This window comes from Amblyomma mixtum, chromosome 1, assembly GCF_055824585.1.
Source record: "Amblyomma mixtum isolate Tamu chromosome 1, ASM5582458v1, whole genome shotgun sequence".
In the NCBI taxonomy this organism is placed as follows: Eukaryota; Metazoa; Arthropoda; class Arachnida; order Ixodida; family Ixodidae; genus Amblyomma; species Amblyomma mixtum.
In genome coordinates this window covers 276519643-276526509 of record NC_143012.1, presented here as the reverse complement: position 1 = coordinate 276526509, position 6867 = coordinate 276519643, and the positions used below count along the sequence as shown (strand labels likewise).

General features: G+C 46.1%; 1 protein-coding gene across 1 annotated transcript in view; it reads left to right on the top strand.

Annotated features, from left to right (window-relative positions):
- Window positions 1–352: 352 nt before the first annotated feature.
- Gycalpha99B (guanylate cyclase 1 soluble subunit alpha 2) overlaps window positions 353–6867 on the top strand; it is a 198036-nt gene continuing 191521 nt past the window's right edge. Inside the window, exon 1 of the mRNA XM_089566075.1 lies at window positions 353–476. The gene's annotated coding sequence lies outside the window, so the exon portion shown is untranslated. The remainder of the gene's footprint in view (window positions 477–6867) is intronic.

Sequence of the window (6867 nt, the reverse complement as noted above, 5' to 3'; positions counted from 1 at the left end):
AGTTCAGCGCCGTACCTCGAGCCACGGTTGCCCCGTACCGCCACTTCACTGCTCGGCATACTTTCGCCGGTTCCCCAGAGTCATACTCTGCCCGGGAAGCGCGCTGCAGCAAGCATTAACGAGATAAGAGTGCTCGAGGGGGCGGCTCCGTGTCGGCACGAAGCATTTGTATATGGTCCCGGCTGAAAAATAAAAATCGGTCCACAGCGCCATGACTAAACCGTTGTGAAGGCTTAATCGCAGTGACTGAGTACACATGACGTAGGGAAACGAAATCATGTTGTCGCCGCAGCTACGCGTGCCGATCGTTTGGCAGCTCAAAAGCGGTGTTCTGATAGCGGCAGCAAGGTGGCTTTAGTAGGCTACGTTCTGTACTGAACACATCAGCTACTTCGTGACTTCGGCAGTGGTGATGGAAAGAACACAAGAACCTATGCAAGCAATTCAATCTGAGGCCTTTGAAAATCGTCACACAGGTGAGACACCATATCTCAGTTATCCTGCGGCTAAAGAGTAACTTAGACCATAGATAAACGGTAATCGCACGAGGCTATGTTCCTCGCGACGCGGCGTACGAAGGTGCGGGTGTGCCGCTTGCACGAAGCGAATAGCCTTGGCTATATATATAACAGCGCGTTTTCGCTGTTGCATCGGTTGCTGCCGCTCAACATTCAGTCGTCTCGCGTTATCAACAGTGTATGACTCCTCTAGTACCTTATCTTTAAGACTAAACACCATAAGCTTCGGTAAAAACAATGATGAAAATCCTTCTGTGATAATACACAAGTGCAGTGGCGCTAAACACTAAGATTATGGTGCTGATACTAGTAAGAATTGATAGAGATGTAGGCCACAACATCCTTCCTTTTTCTACTAGCCGCCGCGGTGGCTCAGTGGTTATGGGGCTTAGATGCTCACCCGACAGAGGCGGTTTCGACCCTAGCTTCGCCAGTCGCATTTGGATGGAGGCGAAATGCTATGGCCCCCTCGAATCATCTGATGCTTCTATTCCATACCATTGCTAGTTTAAGCCCACCGTAGAATTCTGAGTGGTACCACGGCCGTGGTCTGCAGTGCAGTGGCGGTACGGGGCAACCATGGCTCGAGGTGTGGCGCTGAACTTCAGATTTTTTTTTCTAGCGTAAAACGAAAAAAAGCTTAGAAAAAAAAATCGCCGAGTAGTTACAATGAAACTAGCAGCCAATTAGGTTAAGTTCCATATTTTAATTAGGAACGCCTGTGTATGAAATTCACGGCCGAAAACGCGGCATAACACACTTATTTCTTTGCTCGAGATTTTTGGTCCGGAAATATATTGTGCTGCAATATTGTTGAAACCATTTAATGAGATAGTAATCATTATAAAGAAGCGCTGAAACTAATGGTATTTCTCACCAATGTCGCGAAAGAGTATGAAAAAAGAGCAACAACGGTGTTTCCTGGGGCGAATAATGCATTAAAACAACACAAAAGCTTTGGGCTAAAATTTCTTTGCTGTGCGATAAAGAAACCTGCATGCATGTGCATTATCTCTAAAGTCTTTTCAAGCGCAGAACTAAAATATTTGATATTTTGTAAATCTTTTAGTGAGACCAACTTTTGCACTCTTCTGAGAAATTCAAAGGGCTGTCACATGACCAGGGTTTTTTTTCCCCTGAAAGTATTAAGAGTTATTACTTTAGATGGTTCAATAAAGAGCCACATATTTTATTGAAAAGATGGGAGGAGGTTGAGCGCAAGCTCTGGCACGTTTGGCATTGAATGACTCTAAGCTTCTTTCCAATTATTTTTTATCTCCAATTCTTCCCAATTCACATACCACCTGCAAACACGCGGTGAACAGTACCGGAGAGATGGTGACTCTCGGTCTGTCTCCCTTCCCGAGTGGGATTTTTTTGCTTTTTATGGAGAACTATGGTCGTTGTGGGTATTGTCGAGTACCTTTGCATATGCCTCTTGTGCACCTGGATCCATAATTCCTGCATGATTGCTCACGTTTCGATTGACTCAAATCCTTTCTCAAATTACTGAAGGCAATATACCCGGTGTTTCAGGGAAGACTAATACCCCTGTCAGACGAGCAAGTTTAGTGTCATTTTCAACGAGTGACACTCGCCTGCAGTGTCATTCGCATTGTGTCACACGATGAACTTTAATGACACTCGCTGCTGAACGTACTCGGCAAGAAGTGAGTTTGGGGAACTCACTTCACTTTTCCCGAGGGGCGAAGTGTATAGCCTCGGCAGCAGCGTTTCGAAATCAAAATACAACGTCGGCAATAAAAATAGCGTTTTATTGAACGCAGCTAATTTTTTTTTGCCCTCTTGTTCATGTAAACTTATTTGCGTTGCCATTAAATATATATACTGCACATATTCCGACATTCTTGTTTTCAGCTGCAATAATTTTTTAGGCAGCCGCAGCGGTATGGCTATGGCGGCTAGCATGGCGACCGTAGCAACCATCTGCAACCGTTTCGGTGTGGCGGTGCAACAGTCACAATATTGCACAAAGCTCCTTGATAATCATAAAAAAGTGCTTGTAGTTTACAATCTACTGTACATTAACTGTACATTAAAGCTTTGAAGCGCGAAAATTAATATTTTTTGTGCCTTACTTGAAAAGCCATCGTTACCACCATCAATTCCGAATGGCACTTTATTTTTCCGTGTAGCAGCACGCCCCGAAAGTGTCACTCGTTCTGGAAAAGTGCACTTCGTGAAAGTGTCACTAAACTTGCCCGTGTGACAGGGGTATAAGTAATTTTCAAAACTAGGCTTTTTGGGGTAAAAATACGGCTTTTGCGGCATAGTGTTGGTGTTGGCGGAACTCAGAAAGCCGGTCAATTGACTTAAGTAGTAAGCTTCTTTACTTATTTCTAAAAATTAACTTTTTAGCTATCACAACTAGACAACTGGTTCAAATTAGAGATTTGTAGCAGGTCGTTAGTAACAGCCATATCAGTTTTTAGAATTTCGAAAACGTGTTTATCCTCGGCGCGTTGGCTCGACGAAATCTGGCTACATCGTGCGATAATACACGTGCTTTCGAAAAGCCTGCAGGCAAAGCAACCTTTCTTACACGTAACTAGTCAAAAAAGCCAAATTTTGTCGAGCCACAGAGCCAACGGTAATTGCATTTTATAAATTATAAAAGCTCATATGGCTATTAATAATGCCCGGCTACAAATCTCTAGTTGCACCTAGGCGCCTAACTCTAATACTTGAAAGCTAATTATTAAAATTAGTTAACAAGCTTACTACTTAAAAAGGTTCCCCGGTTTGTTGGTGTCCGCCAACACTAGTAATACTATGCAGAAAAAGCCCTATTTTTGCCTCAGAAAAGGTATTTTTTTTTAGAATTACTGAATGCTGTCCAGAAACACCTGGTGTAGGGGGTTGGTTACATTCTGCACATTTCTCTATCATCTGATTGGTGGTGCGAATGCAGTGTATTGTCGAGTAGATTTTAGAAAAGCCAGAGTGGTCTTTTGGTTGATTGAAGTCTAAGGTTGTCCTGGTTTCATTAGCGATTACCTAAGTAAATACCTTAGTTAAAATCAAGAGGAAGAAATGGGCTTGGACAGGGCATGTAATGCGAAGGCAAGATAACCGCTGGTCCTTAAGGGTAACGGAGTGGATTCCAAGAGAAAGCAAACTTAGCAGGGGACGGCAGAAAGTTAGGTGGGCGGATGAGATTAAGAAGTCTGCGGGGATACAGTGGCGGAAACTGACAAAGGACAGGGTTAATTGGAGAGACATGGGAGATGCCTTTGCCCTGCAGTGGGTGTAGTCAGGATGACGATGATGATGATGATGATGAAGTAAATACCTTGCAATAAACGGACATTAAGCTGATCGATCTATAATTTTTCACGTCCTTGACGTCCCCCTTTTTACGGATTAAGATAATGTTAGCATTCTTCCAAGTCTTCTGTACGCTCGAGGTCATGAGACATTGTGTATACGGGGCGGCCAATTTCTAGCACAACCTCCCAACAGATCTGCAGTTATGTGATCTTCACCAGTTGCTTTTCCTCTTTGCATTATTTGTAAGGCTTCCTTTCCTTCCATTTTGATGTTTATGGGATGCCAAATTGGTACGCACCAGTGACTCCGTGATTATCGTACTGATTATTTCGCTACTATACAACCCTCTGTAGGGCTGGCAGGCGCTGGAAGCAACCTGCATCCGAAAGCGGCCCACGTGGCGGCGAGCACCATTGCACCTTCCGAGCCGAGCGCCCACCTTAGCGCACTTTGAAAAGCACCATTTGTTAAAAATTATTCCGGAACCATCCACTACGGCGCCCTTTTCTCTTTTCCTTCTTTGACTCCCTCATTCCTCCCTTTACTCACGGCGGGGTTGAGGCGCAGTTACAGCGCCTTTCCGTTCCTCAAATAATTATATTTAGGATTCTGTTGAGGAAAAAAAAAAGACGAGTAACTGTGTCACTTCTCAACAGACAGAATCGCCGCCGCGGTGGCTCAGTGGTTATGGTACTCGGCTGCTGACCCGAAAGACGCTGGTTCGATCCCGGCCGCGGCGGTTGAATTTCTTTGGAGGAGAAATTCTGGAGGCCCGTGTACTGTGCGATGTCAGTGCACGTTAAAGAACCCCAGGTGGTCGAAATTTCCGGAGCCCTCCACTACGGCGTCTCTCATAGCCTTAGTCGCTTTGGGACGTTAAACCCCACAAACCAAACCAAACCAAACCAGACACCTGAACCGCGCCATGAGGTAAGGGGAAAGGTTTGAGCGAAAGCAGGAAGAGAGAAAGAGGCGCTGCAGTGGAAGGCTCCGGAAAAATTTGGACCTCCTGGTGCTCTGCGTCGTGCACTGCGATGAAATTTTGTAGTACGTTAACATTGGAACCCCCATGTAGGAAAAAAATTGTCCGTCTGTCCGTCTAAAGCCTCAGTTGGCAGGTGGAAAAGTGGAGGAAGGAATCCCCCTGGTGAAGGGAAAGGGAAGACGAAGAGAGGTGGCAAAAATGCGACAGGTGGCAAAGTGGAGAGAAGGAAATCTTCCCTCCATTGTCAGAGGAGAAAATGGAGAGGGAAATTGCAGAGCATGGGAAGCGGCGGGTGGCTGGTGAAGGAGAGCGGAGAGGGGGTATGGCGTATCACACGGGGACTGGAGGACTCGATCGCGCCACTGACTCGCACTGTCTGAGCCCCTCAGCAGCAGCGGCTGCCAGGAGGAACACTATTGCCAACAGATACTCTGCCGCATCAGTCGCCTTGATTATGAATAATACTTTTTTTCGATGTCTGCCGGGAATGATACAGTTGATGCGCCTTTCCTTAAAGGAAATTATTAATATGTGGATGGATGAATGACCATGCGTGACAGTGTGCGCTGCACGGCCACACGCGGAAGCAGTGACGCATGGCTATATACCGTGTAGCCCTACATAGAACTTCAGTGCACTCCGATTAGAATTAGCATTGCCCACCAGCAAAGCTTCTATTGAAATTCCCATTACTACAAGGGTACATATCTCGCGAATTTTGTTTCGTCCATTTTATTCTAATGAACCTCTTGTGCCCTTTGTCCCATGTATAAAAGTTTGCCATTCAGAGCTGAATGTTAGATATTAGTGCAGATGATTTCAAACCATGATTTATTGAATCGTTGAAGTTTAAGTTTACACCCTACAATGCCTTCCAGCGCTCGTAGTATGTTCGACAATGGCGAGTCGAAAACGAGCCAGTATAACAGTCGCGGCCACAAATTCCTTCACATCGTAGTGTTTCCGGAGCAGCGCATGCAGAGATGCAGTTGGCGTGCGCCCAAGAAAGCTCCTGACAAGCCAGCAGGAAGCACATCCGATTCCCTGAGAAGGAAATTCGATTCTAACTCCCCAAAGTCGTGCATATATCGGCTGGGCAGCCCGGAGCAGCGGATGTGTCGGTCGCTCGCGGCGCAGAACAGGAATTGACAGCCTACAGTTATCATAATGTCGACGAAGCGTCGCGCACGCGCCTTTGGCCAGCCGCGCCGCTTCCATAGGCACGGCTGGCAGGAGGGGAAGCTGCTGGGGTTGGCAACTTCCAAACTGTGCGCCTGAGCCAGCTTCCTCCTGGGCCCAAGTTTTCCCAGTTGGGAAAGGAGGCCAGCACATTTGGCCCAACTGGAGCGGGGGTTCGCTTTTCTGTACATTTGGCAGCTTGGACATTTCTGGCGCGGGTACAGGCGCCTTGCTACTGAGGTTTTGCTATTGAACCCGTGCATTTCTGGCTTCTCTGTTGTCCTAACTCCTTTTTTCCGGCTCTGGACAAGTAAACGTGTTATTATGACACTATTAATTAGGCTTCCAGACAGCCAGGTGATGCTTTTTGCATAATAGCTTGATATGAAAAAAATTCAGTTGGCAGCAACAACTGCCTTCATATGCTCTTTTGCTACACACGTGTATGGTTGGGACAGATGCTGTTTGGGTTCTAATGGACTAGAACCGAATCGCCGTTTATCAAACGTCCTTTCGATTTATTTCAGTGGTGACTTACGCGACTTTTATCCCATTTTACCAGCCATATCTGTTGCTGACCTATCCTATCCCATCCCATCCCATCCCATCCCATCCCATCACGTCCCGGCCCGTCCCGTCCCGTCCCGTCCTATCCTATCCTATCCTATCCTATCCTATCCTATCCTATCCTATCCTATCCTATCCTATCCTATCCTATCCTATCCTGATTTTATCTCGAATTTCTACCTACCTTTGCCGCCTCATTTTATACACTATCTTGCCGCAACCCTTACAAGTCAACCGTGTTAAACCGTCTCTTATCACACACTCTTCGATTGCATGCTGTCCTATTGCATCATTTCCCTTACCCCATGTTTTTTCTATTACTATTGC